The following is a 17,844-nucleotide window of genomic DNA, read 5'->3' on the forward strand; positions in this document are numbered from 1 at the left end:
GCCGAAATTTAAAGGAATCTCTAAAAAATCTGTTACAAGATTCCTTGATGAATATCAGACCATAGCTCGTGCCCTCAACTGGCTTGACCAGGAGCAATGTATTTATTTAGCTGCCTGTCTTGAAAACTCGGCTCTTGATTGGTTCATATGTCATAAGAATGCCATTCAACAGTTGCAGTTTCGAGAATTAAATGATTTCTCGAGCATTTCCTGACGATTTATATAAAGGTCAGCTTGAACAGAAATTAATGAGAAAACGACTCCCTCCTCGTTTCCCTCCTGATAACTTCGCGTATACCTTAATACGAGACTGGAAGTTCGTAAGACCTGAAATGGAAGAAAGAATTGAAAAATGAAATGAAATGAAATCTTTCAGTGTTACGTCCCACGGTTATGCCGGTTAGGCTAAACGAGACGGTGATTAGGAGAAATGAATGAAATGGTGGAATGAAGAATGTAGGAGGAAACGGGAGAATCCCGAAAAAACCCACGAGCACGGTGTTTGTCCACCACAAAGTCCACACGGCGCGAGCTGGGATCGAACCAAGGATCCCAAGCACCTTAGGTGAACGCTCTGCCACTGAGCCACCGCGCCCCCCAGGGAGAGAAAGAATTGTTACGCCTATTGTATAAGGCGTTGCCTTCAAATTATGTCCAGGCATTAGTATTAAAAGAAGTATCAACAATAGATCAAGCCATTCATGTGCTCCGATTATTGTATTTAGCTGACATTTATATTGAATCTCATCGGGAAATGAAGAGAAAATGTAGAGAATTAAAAAGAACACATCATTTAAAACCTTATATGGGCGCTAGAACCAATTCATTTGTCAAAAAAAATGTGGACGTATAAACGCGAAATCGGAAGAGATGGTAGGCCAATTGAAGTGAAAAGAGCTCGAACAAAATTGTGTGATCACAGATTGCCCAAAATTCCCATTCGAATTTAAATAGAAAAGTAGATGCATTGTTAGACACTGGTTCGCAAATCTCTGTTTTGACTGAAGAAATGATTCCTCAAAATTTTCCAAATGCTAAGCGAATGCGTGCCACAATTCGTTTGCGCACATTAGGGGATAAGTTAACTCAACCACTCATAGTGGTTCGGATAAGTTTCCAAGTTGGAACCTATGGTCGAAGATCGCGTCGTTTATGGCTAAACGTAGCGTTAGTTAGACAGTCTCAATTAGACGAGAAAATGGTTCTAGGAATAGATTTCATTCAGCGTTACACATACGGTATAGGGTTACAGTCTATGACTATTAACGGCAATCGAAGACAGCCAAATATGAAGTTTCATGTACATTATTTGCCAAGCCGCAAGGAACAAACAGTATTAAATCTGTCACATGTTCAGTTTTACAACAAAAAGGGTAACCCTCGGACAAATAGAAATGTTAGCTCAACATCAGTACCGTGTACGAACGCTGAAATGACTCAAAATTGTTTAGAGCTTAATGATTCAGGTTCCTCTTCTGAAGATGTTATTCTAGATTCACAACCGGAGATCGAATGTCCTATCTTGAAGATTAATTGTATTGAAACTCACTCATTGCGTAATTTAATTAAAACAGCTTAGTGTATGCACATACCTGCTGGAAAAGTTAGTTTAGTAAAAATTAAGCCAAGTTATTCTATAGTTGGAAATTATTATGTAGAACCGAATAACGTTTTACATCGATCTTACTCATGTTTAATACCACCCACAATTTTTGTGGAAGAAAATGGGTTTGCCAAACTGCCTGTGTTCAATTTGAGTAAACGGGATGTGATTATACCTGACTCTCAAATCGTAGGACATCTAGAGGAATGTGTTTCTACACCAAAGGCAAGAGTGAACACGGTTAAAGCCAGCTCACTATTCGCTGAGAAAGTTGAAGTTGAAAATTCACGATGGAAAAATATGATCATACTTTAGCAAACTATTTGCGTAAATATGTATGTACTTCTCAAAAAGACTGGTCTCTAATTGTTAGAACTGCTTGTTACTCTTATAATACTACGAAACACGAATACCATTCTTGTTCTCCTTTTGAATTGGTGTTTGGTAGAAAGGCTGAATTATGTATCGAACTCTTGACTCCATGCCGAACCCCGTATGGAAAACTCGTGAAAAAGAATCTTAGTCGTATAAGGAAATTAGCTCAAAAGGCCTTAATTAGTCAGCAGTAAAAACAAAAAGCTAAAATTGATAAGCATAGGAAAGCTTATACGTATAAAGAAAATGATTTAGTTCTCCTTAGAAATTTGGCAACTAAGCCGGGGTAAACCTCTTAAATGTATGCGAAGTGCAGCATGTACACGGGGAAGATCAGCCAAAGAAAGTTAATGTTGAACGAACGAAGTTATATTATCCAAGTTATCCCGATAGGCGTAGGTACTTCTAACGTGAAATTCAATGTTGATGCAGGCTTTCTGAAAGAAATGTTATGTTAATACATAAATAAATAAATAAATAAATAAGTAAATAGGTACCTAACCAATTAAGTAAATATATCTATGTGTATAGGAAAGAATAAATAGAGAAAAGAGTAGTTTAGAAAAGTACAAGATAATTTTAAATCCATATATGGTCGGAAACCCTGCTATAAAAAAAAAGAAAAGAAAAAGAAACGAGAATAAGAAGAATATATATACAACTAAGGAAACAAATTGATTTCTTAAGTAGGTATTACCTTCCTGGTGTTGACAGACAGACCAATTTCCAGACAGACAGACAAAACAAAAAAAACACCAAGTGAAAAGAAAAGAGAGAAATAGAGAAATGAAAAAAAACTATTTATTTGTTAAAAGTAAAACTTCCGTTAGAAGGATTGAAAATCGCATTAATGAGAGAGAATAAGAATTAAAAATAGGATACGCCTTCGTATTTTATAGGTCCAGATAGGCTTTTGCCTTCACAGCCTCCGCTAAGCTTGGTGAACCATTGCCTTATTGGCAAGGCGGAATAAAACACCTCATGAACGTTATCGAATTAAGTATACAGTTCTAAGAATATGTAACAACTAGAGTTAATTATGTAGTTAGGCCTATGTAACAACTAGAGTTAATTATAAGTAAAAACGGTACATATTAAAAGGTTTGGACTCCGCGTATTGGAAATTATCTTTCTCGTGAGCCAGGTCGTGTGTAAATGAAGTTGATAGACTACTAAAATTGTATGAATTGCTAAGGTTCAAGCAGGTTTACGTGCCCTCTTTGATGCTCCCTTGGAGCTCCTTAATGTGAAATGTAGTCAACCCAAGTTAAAATCAACCGACAAAGAATATTGATAAATCGTGGAGAACAATGATTCCATAATAATGAAGGCCGTGGTATAAGAGGTCAGTATAATAAGAAAAAGCCAGCCGTGAAAGACGGTGGAAGATATCGTGAATAACCGTAAATAATAGTGGAAGACAGATTACCAATGAGGATAGAACTTAAAATGCAGGACCCATAGATAATACTCAAAAGTAAGCCAGCCTTGGTAATTATTTTTTTATCTTAATCATTGTATTTCTTTATTTTTATTTTCCTTCCTTTGCTGTTAATGTCTATAATGCGCAGGTAATTTGTAATTAGAGGAGTTAGCTAAGGAAATAAAAAAAGAGGGACTGATATAATAATTTATATTCTCTTATATCGTAAGATAACCAATTATGAATCACTGAATGCTTCGTCCTCGTATAGCAGAATGGTGTACGATTTCATAATTCTATTAGCATTATTTTAATCTAGAACACTATATAATGAAGCAGTGAGAACGTAGAAGTTGTCAATTGAAAACAAAAACAAGGACAAGAAAAGAACACGAGCGACAACAATCTTAATTTTGTATAATCATGTTTTGCTTCCTTTTACAGATAATGCCTCTATTAATTGTCATTGGTCGTAAGTAATTACGTCTTGTTTTGTTTGTATTAATGCAATGCAACATTATAGTATATTCTATATAAAGTATTATAGTTACATACATTATTGTATTACAAATATTGCAGATGGATGAAAATTCACGATTCACCGTTTGCGTGAGCACTATAGGTTGCCCCGAAATACCTGTGTACCCCCCTTTATTTTTTTGGATTGGCATGAATGTAGGCATAGTACTCTTTTACGAAGCAAGCACTCCTTCTTTCTCCTTTATTATTTTTTTAAATTTCCGGTCTATTTCCGGCCTGATCCTGCAACGTTCTGTACCTTTTTCAAAGGTCTCTCTCCAAACAAGTATATGTTTTATTATGTATTTCATTTATTAAATAAAATATTGTTATATACTTCATATTTGTTAAATCAAATATTGTTTCTTCTCTCAGCGATCTTCATAACAGTATTATCTGCTATTATGTAATAATGTTCTCTTGCATAGTTTCTGCATTCCGGAAGTAAGTTATCTACTTCCTAACTCAACTGTTATCAGCACACACTCTTAGCTCTACTATTGGAATTAGGTCAAGTTGAATAGCAGCAGCCTTACCCATAAGTTTTCATGCAATACTAATAATACTAACACTAATAATAATAACAATAACAATGATAAAATACATATAATTTGTACTGTCATCTGAGTTAAATAGTAATACTAATGAGCATATATAAGCTATTCACTTTTCGATTCCCCGTGTAAATTACCATCGATCCCCATTTACTTAAATTCGTTACGTTCAATTGAAGAATGTACATGTTACATAACAATTGAACTCATTACTCTTCCTATAACAATTATTGTATATAACAAGTATTACTTCCTATAACAAGTATTATTTGAATACCTTCTTCTAATACCACTACTTCCATTGCGACTACTTGCATAGCTTCCTGTGCGTATTTCTTGTGCGCTCAATATTAGTTACGCTCCCTCCTTATACTAGTAAGGCTTTCTAATCGTTGTAACTACCATTTACTATTGCTAAGAATTTTATTTTTCTTTACTCTAAATTCTTTTTTCTTTTAATTTTATTTCCTTACTATAAGTTCAGTTTTTCTTTTTTTTATTACTTAATATATATCTATAATTTTTATCAACATTGCGTTAGGAAATTCTGCTTATACTATTGTATTATATCAGTCTTTTAGTTAAATGGAGAATTACCTTATTATTTATTTATTAGTTATTCAAATCTTTTACTTGAAAATGGTATATTATAAACTAATAGTGTTTTGTTTTATTTTCATGAATCTAATTGATATCTGAGTGCGAGTTCTGTTCCTTGCAAAATGGAAGAATGCCTAAGACGAGTAAAATTTGGAAACTCTCCCTTTGGAAATAATTTGGAAATCCTTACTGTACTTCGGACATCAGACTACAACTTCAAGAAGTAATCATCCTTAATCGTGTATAGTGGTGTATTTCAGTGGCGTATTTCATTCAAAACGTGGCATTACATTCAAATGTTAGAGTATTATACTATGTAATATTATACTATGTCAGAATATAGTTTCTACTTACCACTGAACACTTTTCCCATGGTAATCCATAGGTAGGATGCTGAAGTAAATCACGCCGACGCGATTATAATATTTCCAAAATGATTTAAATCCCTAACTACCTGTAGTATTAAACACACTTTTATATTTTAGTAAGAATTGTTGTACTTGCATTTAATATGCATTTCTTACTTAAACAACACTCACACAAACACCTATATTACGATCACTTCGCGACTCTCAAAAATAAAAGTAACTACGATGTGCATGTCAATCCGCGAATTACCAACGTTTGATTACGTGGTCGCATGCTTTGCATAATAAAATACAAAATATCCGGCATCCGCCCATCTGCTGTATTAAGAGACCAAAAAGAATTGGGACACCTATTACTTTCTTTATATGATGTATGGTGTCATCCTTAAAACATTAACTCGAATAAGGACTATCCAACCCGACGCTTTATTTGTGAATTATGAAAACTCAATAACACTCAGAATTAAGCCCCTGATTCTTGTGGGTTCCAACAGTAAAAACAAAAAGGAATATAGCATTACTTATTCAGTTGGAAATTTTGTAAACGTTTTCCTAGCTGAATTGGCACACGCTTCCTGTCTATGCAAATTATACACAGTAAACAGGAAATGCCTGCGGTTTTAACTAAATCTAAGACTGCGAATAATCGCCTGTGGCAATATACTTTAATGCCAGCGAGAAGTTAATAAAATGTGAATGATTAAAATTCTCCAATTGGCTAAATTCGGTATACCTGATAACTCGCCCACGACCTCTAGCGGAAGTAAGAACCACTAGGTGTGGAGGCTCCAAATCTAACTAAGTATTGGTTCGATTCTCCGAAATCCCCGACTAATAAACAACAAAGGATCCTTTTCTTCCTCGCTTCTTTTGAATACACCTGTAAACTTTTAAAACGCACAAAAGAGGAGAAAGGAAAGAGAGGAAATCACCCCTTATTTTGGGTTCAAAATGAGAGCACTCATAACGAAACAGGGTTCCAATATTATGGTCTCACCGACATGTAAACTCAAGGCGGCGACTACCGGTCAATTCATTATTAAACTTCTATTTATCTTGTTGCTTTTGTCATGCATTACATAATATAAAATACAATAGAATAGTAAAAAAAATTAAAAATTGTAGTATTAAAAACCTGCAAAATCTAGTGACAGTAGTCCATCCTTGATTCTTCATGATCTTACATACTAGGATTTCATTGTTAAAACAAAAAAAAAAAAACAAAAAAACTAATAAATCAATGGTAGTCAACAATAGTAAGTCAGCCCCTCTTAGATATCTCGAATCTGTATGTAATCAAATCTCTGCATTGCTATGTAACTACAGAAATTGACTTCTAAACCCCGTTAATTGTTGTTGTTACCAATTACTCATTTGGGGTGACTAATTTATAAATATTCACTTATCTTTGTAAACAACGTAACAAGGCTGATTTGCTACTTAATCTACCATAACCTATGTACTGGCGTCTCTTCTTTCCCATTCTTTCCCATGAAATTTTGCTCTTCAATTGCTAATGTCGTTCAATTAGATGCCACAAATGCGTTAATCTCTTAAACAATTGCTGATGTTTCATTCATTCAATCACTTCATAAGCACAATATTGAAAATAAAATCTTTGTACTGTAATGGAATAATGCAAACTATTTTCCTCCTGAGTATATTACTTTGTTAGTAATTATAACAATACTAATTCTTACTTACTTGTGTAGTGTTAAATTTCTAATGGGACCCTATTTCGTTAAGTATGAGATCGTACACATCTCACTAGATTGTAGTATTTAACATACGTCACCGTATATCAATACTTATTTTTAATAAAGTTCAGAATTTGCCATTAGGGACCCTACTGTACTAAAGAAACTGAATTCGTATCTGAGATAGTGTTCTGAACATTCTAAATCATCGTTAGAATGATAAACCGAACGGTTCTCTGTTATTGTCAAGTAGTCTAATTACTTTCTCTCTAATTACTCGTAGTCTCTGTCATTACTTTTGCTCTATGTCCTATTTTTGCACGTATTACAATTCCAATAAAATGTGGATGCTTCTCGTTAAGGTTTTTATGCAAAGACTCTTTTGGTAATGAATCTTTGGAACTGAGGACTGTTAGTTGTTAATGAACATTATGTAGGTTGTTCTCCTGTTACATTCTTGCAATCGTAGCATTTGTGAAAATAGAGAAAATTGACTTTTTATCTTTAGTGTAATATTTCATTCAAGTAACTTCTTGCAAATGTAGCATGCTCAATATGTTATTGACTTTTCAACTTGAGTGTAGTATTTCGTTCGAGTAACTTCTTGCAATTGTAGCATATTAAAATGTTATCTTTAACTTTGATATAATGTTATATGTAATGTTATATGATGTGTCAAACTAAAATATTCTTGTTAGTTAATGTTACTCATTCATGATCACCTGTATTTCCATTTAGCTGTGTTATGTGATGAAACAGACACACCGTCTTTGTTATAAACGTTCTCTGTATTATTGTTAAGAAAAGATGAAATGCAACTACGCTGACAACAGGCTCATAATTATGTGCATGACCGATAATATTCTTCACCTTAACAAATTTTATTTTTATTTTATTTCATATTTTTTTTCTACGAGGGCCACTCGGAAAGTAAGTTTCTCATGTTCCGGTGAGGTCGAAAATTATGAAGCAGTGGGAATGTGACGCTGAATCAAAAAATATGGTTACATTGCTCTTTATTGAAGGAATTGAAAAGATCATTTTGAATTAATATGCTTTTTAAAATACATTTTTCTCTCTGCCTTGCTGCAAGCTAGTAACAGAGAAAGGAAATACGTAAAACTTTCTGAAGGTGACTGATGTTGCTATTGCTGCGCAATTTTGTAGGAAGTTTACTTGTCGAAGATTACTCATAATCATCATACAGGATACATTAATCATGATTTTGACAACGTGACGCCGCATTAATAAACGGAAATTGGTTAAATAGTTAGGAATCTATAGATAAATCTAGAAATCATGCTATTGAATTCTTCCGGCTGTGACAGAACACGTGTGTACATGTGTGTCACGCCACGTATCATGGGTGCGGCAGTCTCTAAGAGCAAATCAGAATGCAAACGAGCAATAAGTTTCCATATTTGTGGAGATGATAAAACGGATGAACTGACTGATATGAGGTTTGGAGTGTGTCCCTCGAAGATAATATAAAACGACCTCAAGGTCTCAAACTGTTGTTCAGACGTTCAGAAGTTCAGAGGCCCAGAGGTGCAGAGGTTCAAGAAATTCGAGACGTCGGTTGTGAGCTGACAAAATCATCGTCACAACTTCTAAGAGTTACAAGAATACTACCATAAGGTATGTATAAGCACTTATTGCATCATAAATTTCAAGTTTGGAGATGTCATGCAGTACGTCAAAATGTTTTGTTTACCCACCGTTAAACTCTCAAGGTTTCTTACCCACCGTTAAGAACTGTTGTCGCATACTTGTATTTCATTTTCCATCTCCAATAACTTAAATATTTGAATATCTTGCCTGTTAATCGAACTAAATTAAGGTATCAATCTATCAAATGAACTATCAGATATCAAATTACTCTTGTTGAATCATTCAATTAAATGTTGTTGTATATTACTATTTTAGTTATGTAATAAACTTACTTTTTAGAAATATTGTTGTCATTCCCCTAGATTTATCCACGTTTCCCATGAAAATCATGGTGTAATTTAATTATAATACTTTTGTGACACCTGCTAAATCATAGCGTGAGCAGTTCTCAATGATATGTGGAAATTAACGAGCTAAGTAATCAGAAAGAGACTGCACATCGTCACACTTACTAAAATAAAGTTATTATAATTAAACAATTAAGGCCCGGAAGTTGAGGAAATATCCTCTTTTTTACGAGTGCCCAAAAACGAGGCTTAACATAATATGTGTTCATTTTGGGTCATTGTAGGCCAGAAAATACTGGATTTTATTTGTCCTTTTTTTGTCTTTTCGGCGTTTTTTGTTTGTTTATTGGTCTTTTCTTAAGTTTTTCGTAGGTCTTAACGTTTTTTTCACTTCATCTTTCGACAATAAATTTACTGACCATTAACTCGAATCACCACCACCTCTTAAACATCTTTAGTAAAGAAAATTCAAAAGATAAGACAGTCTTCAATGACTGGGCTGATAAGACCAGATCTGCAACAGTCACAAGTCACATAAGGAGGCGTAACAATGACCTCCAGCAAAAAGAGGGTGAGGGTGGGGAAGTTTCCTTATTTTAGTTTGTACTTCAATTTATGGAAGAAGTACAGACTGTTAACCTTACAGAAGCTTGTATTTCTTGAGCATTATATTCATTAAATATGTAATTCTAATTGGGTCTTATTTTTATGTCCTTATTTTTAGTTTTTAGGTCCTTCTCTTAATATTTATAAGTCTTTTTATAGGTCCTTTTTAGGCAATTTTTAGGTCTTTAACTTCCGAGCCCTATTAATGATGATGTGATATCAAGGTGCCGAGTAATGCCTTAGGCCTATAGATTACGCAGGAGTGTTTTCAAAATCAGAAACGGTCAAAGTCTGAAACACGAGTTCGGTGTTTTGATGGAGATGAATTTGCTTAGTTAATCACGTTTTATACTCAATCGGATCAATCATTATGGTGAGAATGAAGGTTTGAAATTGAGACGAGTGAAGACTCACGCAAGCTTCTGTTTGCGCTGCAATATTAAAAATGACGGTAAACAAGAATAATATTTTCGAACTTGAAGCAGTTGTGGAATAGGGGCTTAAGAATTCAGAACTTAACCCAACGAATTTTACCTTTTCCAAAGACTGATCACTACCAGTGGCTTTTTTATTCCATTGATATATGAATTGTTTCCAATTTGAACGAATTTATCGGGATCATTTCTTCATGAATTTTTTTTTGTAGATACGTACCTAATTGTGTGATATTTTTTTATCTATCTACATACATAAAAAATATACACACATTATACGTATATATTCCGTTATATTTCACCAAATATTTTTTACTGTTAAAGATTCGTAATTAAAGTGCTATTTGTTCGTCACATAGAGAATAAAATTAAGACAGTTTAACATTATTACTGGAAGTTAATGCTGTGACCCATTTCGAACATTTTAAAAGACCATAGTTTCTAATGTATTGAAATTTGATTTTTTGGGTAGTATAGGATAGTATGAAACGTCGTAAATAGCTGTGAAGAGCTTAGAGAAAATTCAATTAAAATCCGCCTACTTTAGCGGTGCCGTGTTAGACATGGAGTTAGTGGACGCAGGTGGTGCCATTGAAAAAGTTCGGGTCTCCTGAGGAAATCGGTAATGTCATAAATCGGTCGCTTGTCTCGAAGCTCCAAAAATGAGGTCCCGAAATTTTGGGCTCAGGTTCATTCTACTTTTCGTTTAAGCATGGAGTTATTGAATCCTATTAAACACGGAATTCTTGTACTAGGGTGTTGGCGTTTGAGAGGTCGGGGTCGATTAACGAAAGTGGTAATGTCAGAAATTGGGCCCTGGCCTCGAAATTCCAAAAATAAGGTCCCTAAATTTTGGACTCGAGTTTATTCTATTTTCCATTTAAGCATGGAGTTGTTGTATGCAGATGGTGGCGTTGGAAAGCTCCGGTTCCCTTCACACATTGGTGATGTCAGAAACCTGACCCCAGCCTTAAGGCGCCAGAAATGGAGACCCGATGTTTTGGGCATGGATCCCTTCTGGAGGCCTAATAATATGAATTGTAGTACGGGGATGGTGGCGTTGGGAAGATTCGGTTCGTCTGAGCATACCAGTAATGTCAGAAATCGAGCCCTATATTTAAGGATCCGGAAATTGTGTCCCGAAATAATGGGTTCCGGTCTCTTATATTCGGCTTTTAAACTTTTTTGGACGCAGGTGGTGAAGTTGGTAAGGTCTTGGTCCCTTAGGCAGTGCGGTAATGTCAGAAATCAGGTCCTGGCCTCGGAGTTCTCGGTTGTGTTGTAACCATTTGCTGTGGCTCAATCCCAATACTTGATTGCGCGAAATAAAACCATCAATTCAGCTATAAATCTGGTTTTATTTTGCGCAATCAGGTATTGAGATCAGTCCACAGAAAAGGTTTACGACACAAATCAAAAGTTGGGGACCCTGAACCGATTTCTGAGCTTATTCAACGCTGTGTTCAAGGGACAAAGACCTTCCAATGCCACTACTTTCGTCCTACAACTCCATGTTTAATAGGGAAATAAAAGGAACCCGAGCCAAAGATTCGGGACCTCATTTCTGAGTTTTCAGGGCCCAAGCCCGATTTTTGACATCACAGCTGTGCTTAGAATATCCGGACCTTTCCTACTTTACCATCCTCGCCCAAAAATTCCACATTTAATAGGCAAATATAATGGACACGAATCCAAAACTTCGGGACCCCACTTCTGATGCTTTGAGACTAGGGCAGGGCCTTTCCAATGCCACAACCCACGTCCAACAACTCCATGTTTAAAAGGGGAATAGAAGGGATCCGAACCTAAAACTTCAGAACCCCATTTCTAGGGCTTCAAGGCAAGGGTCCGATTTCTGACATCCCACTATGCTCGGACGATCCGGACCTTTCCTACACCACATCCTCGTCCAAAATCTCCACGTTCAATAGTCAAATTGATTTGGTCCGAATCCAAAACTTCGGGATCCCATTTCTAGAGCTTTGACACGAGAGCCCGATTTCTGACATTGCCATGTGCTTAAATTCTAGAACCTTTCCAATGCCACTATCCGAGTCCAACAACTCCATGTTTAAAAGAGGAGTAAAAGGGACCCGAGCCCAAAACTTCGGGATCACATTTCTGATGCTTCGAGGCTAGGGCCCGATTTATGACGTCACAACTGTGTTCAAGGGACCAAAACATTTTCAACGCTAACATCCTCGTCCAACAAATCCATGTTTAATAAGTAAATAGAATGGACCCGAATCTAAGATTTCAGGACCTCAATTTTCGGGCCTCGGTTTCCATTACTGACATCACCAATGTGCTAATTGAATCCAGAACTTTCCATCAGCATCACCCGCGTCCAAGAATTCTACGTCTTTTAGTTGGAAAGAAGGAACGCGAGTCCAAACTTTCAGGACCCTATTTTTATGGATCCCGGGCCTGGATTCGATTTCTGATATCACCAGTATGCTCAAGGGACCAAGACCTTTCAAATGCCACTAACTCCATCCAACAACTTCATGTTTAATACGTGAATAGAAGGGATCCAAGCCAAAAGCTTCGGAACCCCATTTCTTTGGCTCAGTGGTAGAGCGTTCACCTCTGGTGCTTGGGGTCCCGGGTTCGATCCCAGCCCCCGCCAAGTGAACTTTGTGGTGGACACACACCGTGTGCGTGGGTTTTCTCGGGGTTCTCCCGTTTCCTCCCACTTTCTTCATTCCACCATTTCATTCATTATTCATCATCACCGTCTCCTTTAGCCTAATCAGCATAAGCGTGGGACGTAAAACTTAAAGATTTTATTTCTTTCTTTTTTTCTTTTCTTTTCTTTTTTTTTTTTTTTTTTTTTTGCTTCTTTCGGAAAGTTAAACATAAATTGGAATTCTTTCTTTATAATATTATAAGCCAAAGCATTATGTAAGTATTGTGTTACTTATGCAGCTCACAGGGCCGCAACTATGGTGGAGCAAGCGAGGCACTTTCCCCGGGCATGTGGTTGGAGGTCAGCTAAAATAGAGGTTATATATCAGTATTTTTCCTGCCGGTATTTAACACTTTTCATCAGAGTGCAAAATCCTGAAATCGAAGTGGAAGGAGAATGGATGACTGAAGAGTAAAAAAAAATGCCCTGCGCACTTTCACACTTCAAAGTTTCAATATAGAAAGTTCACGTATTCATAAGTAGTAAACTATACAAAATTAGGTATCACGAGTATACTGCTGGCCACTTGGCAATTTCAAGTTTCATCCTCCCTCCAATCTTCTAATGCTCGCTACGCCGAAGATTTCCGAAGAGATATGTCGTAACATTATTTTTCAGATAAATCCTAAGATATTTCCTACGACTTATCTCGTAGTAAATAGCAGGCCTAACTCCCTTGCTTCCCAATCCCTTCAGGCATGGGCGTAGCTATCGTGTGCGTCTGTGCACACCCTAATAAAATTCTTTGATTCAGATCATTTTTCTTTCTTCAATTGCCAAACATTCTAATACTTTTATCTGCAGGTTGGCACCACTTACAGTCGACCTAGGTTAGTAATCTTCCACATAGATAAGGTAAGTTCGTTAAGATCAAAAGTATTCATTGGTTAATTACAGTGAATGTCTGGGTATAAACTTCAGACATTGCTTGGTATCACTGCAAACTTATATTGACGGATTCGTAGGAGGCTGAAGAATCAAAATTTTCCATAATCCTGACGAGAAACTGTAGTTGTAAAATAACGTCGTAACTTACTCAAATTTTATAGTGCAAGAAGCTCGTCTGGAATTAGTGGTTTAGTTGAAAATAATGACATTTGTTTCTTTTGAGGCAAACGATAGGGTGGTCGATTACTGTATTCTTGCCAATGAGCCAGTGGTGGAGCTAGCCCGGGTTCTGGGGACCTAAGCCTTCCCCCCCCCCAGTTTTTGAGTGACATAAATAATTGAAGCCATTATTTATACATTTTTGAAAGTTTATAAGAAACTAATGATATATCTATTACAGTCTGGGTTCTGCTTCATCCCTTCAGTTTTTACCTTCTAGATCGACCTCTGAAAATGACCACTTTTCTATAGTTTACCAGCCTGGTCGACTAATATCATTTTGTAAGTTTATTAGAAATCAACTAGAAACGTATATGTTTTTGAAGGTGTGCAGTTAGTATGCTGTTTACATTTCAGAAGTATAAAATTAAAGCAAAGGAAACGATAGGCAACCGGGAAGGTCGACTTTGTAATATACAGTAATTGGTCGACTTTAGATGTCTAAAAAAGTGCTATTAGGTATCATAGTATTTTAATGCTGGATCTGTATGCATTATTCAGACCTGGCTTTTATTCCTCTGATTTTAGATACTGAAGAAGTTGAGGTTTTGTCTCCTTGCAGAATATTGACCCACTACTGAACTTGCTAAGAATGAGAAAGGAACCAATTCAGACTTTGAAGGCACCAGAAACAGTATGGCCCAAAGAAGAGGTGAAAAAGCTTGCTGAATGGTTAACATCAGTGGCGAAATTTAGGTTCCCAAGGGAGAAGAACGATTTACGTAGTACCGTTCAACATATTGTATAACAAAATAACGGAACTAGAAGACCTGGCGCAGGTTAATGTTATGCACTTCTCAGAACACATCCAGAAGTAAATTTGAGAAAAGCGGGCAAAGTATCTGAAGGATATTCGTGCTTTATAGAAATTGCAGTTAGATGTTGGTTTCAGAAATTGCAAGTGTAATAAATTGTATAAATTGTGGCTTTTTGTTGCAAGATTCAGAAAGAATTCTGAACGCTGACGAAGCGAACTTTCAATTATGTCTAGGAACTGAAGTAGTTTTGGGACCCAACGTTTAAAAGCATTAGGAATATTTTGCTAACGTTGTCCTCTCTTGGTTGAAGACCTATAAGTTCTCTTGGCTTTTCTTTCTTGACGAATACAGAAATCATTTAATCTTAAATACTGATAATTTGTGTTCTGAGAATGGCATTAGTCTGTATGCCCTTTATACCCCAATACCAGCCACACATCGCAACTCGCTGATGTGGGTGTGTTTAGAAGCTTATAGGGTCCTTGACAAAATACTGCCTTTCATGCATTTCCAGAATTTGCGGAGCGTTCTTTCCTGATTTGGAAGCTGATACTACTAAAAAATTCCCAATGTTTAAAGTATTTCCATGCAAGTGAAGAAAGCAACAACAGGCGATAAAGATTTTCTAGTAAGTTAATATGGCCCTATGAAATGACTAGACTTATGAATATATTCGTTGTAAGGGTCATTTGTGTCTCTGGTACAAAAGTGAAATTATTATTTGCAATGTTTTAAATAACATTTGTAGTGTTTTATGTTAGTTTTTCGTTCAACTTCAGAAATTACCTGCATACATATATTTAGCTATAGCTTGCATAAATTGGGCATATACTGTATATCATATAATTACTTAGGTCTATGTTTACTGAAAGAGACTTTTGTGGTTATGGTGGGCCTAAGTACAATAATTGTTGCAATATTTTTAATTATATATGTAGACTTTTTTTTAAATTTAATTCCTGAAATTACCTGTACACTTCTATAACTAACATGTCCTGATCGACTATGGTATACATAGTGATTGAACTTAGCTTTTGTGCAGTCAATAACTGTACAATTTGTCACAATTTTCATTAAAATTTTAAATGAATTGTTATAATAAATGTTTTTATAACTAACCTAATCCGATTATTCCAGAGAGATTACGGTATACGATACCCATTTTTTCCAGAGCTATGCTATTATAAAAGAACACATATTAATCAAATTCATTGGTTACAGTGTAGTTGACTCTACCTCAGTTCGTTGAAGTACAGTATTAGTTTATCAAATTTTAAAAACACTTGAAAATCCAATAGAATGAGCATGTAATAAAAATTTGTTGTAAGAGCGTAGATGGAGTTTAATTACCTTAGTTCACACTCACATGAAAATTTATACTTCAATTACGTTTGCGCATGAGACGTTCTCGGGAGAAAGACCAAGTATTGCTTCTCTAGTCGATCACTTACTTCTAGCACTAATATTTAGTGAATACTCGTGTGGCCGAAGTACGAAGACAGTGGTATTTCCTGGATCAGAAGACTCGTGAACAGTGTGAAGGTTACAACGTCGTTCGACAGTATTTTGTCTATTTCTAAGTACCATTTACAAATTTAAAACTGCTGTAAGTGTAGTATGGGCTCAGTTTTAAGTCTGGAAAGCTACTGATATTCCTGTTAGAGATAGGACAAAGTAGCGTGCTAACGACGTGTTTGTCAGTAGGTTCGACGTAGTTCAGTCGATCTCTAACAGATGGCGTTGGAATAGCTTAGGCCCATGAAAAGGTTATTTTATCAGTTCACCTCTTACAATAATATTGGGCAATAATCACAGTGCAACGGAATCAACTCCAATTAACAAAATTGTAAGAAAAATAATTATAAAATTTACATGTTACACATAAGCACATGGAAAAGGTAACACTGATTTTTTTAACATTATAAGAGTTATCTCATTTATAAAATCTGGACAGGGATCTGTTAAGCTCTGAAAGGAACTTCCGATAGAGCTCTTAAAGATGAAATATGTCCAAAATGACTAAAATTTCGACTTGATTCCCTTGTGCACTCAATGTGCTGTGTAAAGAAATTAGTATACGTACCAAGCGTAGCATGGCCCACTTTCCTGTGCATCTAGTTGGGTTGTCGTATCTTAAGTTTTACATTTTTCTTTCACGTTTTACTTTTTTATGTTTTATTTTCCCTGTAAGACGATTTCTACTGTCTTTTCTTAAGTAAATAAAAGAAATATTAGTCCTGGGTACTTTGAAAAGTTTCTATCTTCCAGCTTTGTTAATAAATAAAAGAAGTGACAGTCCTGGACGCTTTAAAAATGGTTTTTATCTTCCGGCGTTCTTTATAAATGAAAGAAACGATAATCTAGACACTAAAAGATGTTTGTATCTTCCGAATTTTTTAATAAATAAACAAAAAGATAATAGTCCTAGTACTTTAAAAACGCTTGTGTAAGTTCGTGCGAAAGAAATAATGAAAACATTGATATTAACACAACTCAACGATATATCTTAATATACAGATAAAAATGAAAATTGTATTCATTCAATAATTACGTTTAATGGATCTGCCTCAGTTGCTATTAAAATTATTCTCTGTTACTATATGAAACCATTATGTTTCAAACATGTTCTGGAATATCTACCAAGTGAAGTGTTCGTTGTGCAATATTTCGAGAACAGACAGTGTTCTTATCTTCAAGATCAGTATGAAGACACAAGGTAGATGAATCCTGTATATATACTATCTGATGGCAAGATGGACAAGATGAGCTCTGATTGGCTGATGGATTGACCAATCAGTCGTTGACTTGAAGACTGGCTGTGATTGGTCGGTGGCTTGTTCTCTTTGATTGGTTGGTAAGTTTTCCAATCAGTTTTTGGCCTAATGACTGGCTGTGACTAGTTGCTTGCTGATGCTTCCTGAGAAGAATGCCTGGGGGGGGCGGTGGCTCAGTGGCTAGCCGGTGGGTGTAGCCGAGCGGTCTGAGGCGTTAGGCTGATGATCGGGAGGTGAAGCCCATTGGGGGTTCGAGTCCCTCTGTAGTAGCAAGGGTGGAATTTTAACTGTCCTCGATGTTTCTGTGTTCGTGTCCCTGTCGTGTCTAGTAGTCCTGAAAAGTGGTTGAAGTAGAAAATAAGTCAGGAAGTTTTTTTTA

The 17,844-nt window shown here is 35.8% G+C and overlaps 1 protein-coding gene across 1 annotated transcript in view; it reads right to left on the reverse strand.

Moving 5' to 3' along the window:
- LOC145680284 (putative inorganic phosphate cotransporter) overlaps window positions 1–17,844 on the reverse strand; it is a 73,442-nt gene that overhangs the window by 48,812 nt on the left and 6,786 nt on the right. The window lies entirely within an intron of this gene.

The sequence above is a fragment of the Thermobia domestica genome, chromosome 3, assembly GCF_964235325.1.
Source record: "Thermobia domestica chromosome 3, izTheDome1.hap1.1, whole genome shotgun sequence".
NCBI classification, from domain to species: Eukaryota; Metazoa; Arthropoda; class Insecta; order Zygentoma; family Lepismatidae; genus Thermobia; species Thermobia domestica.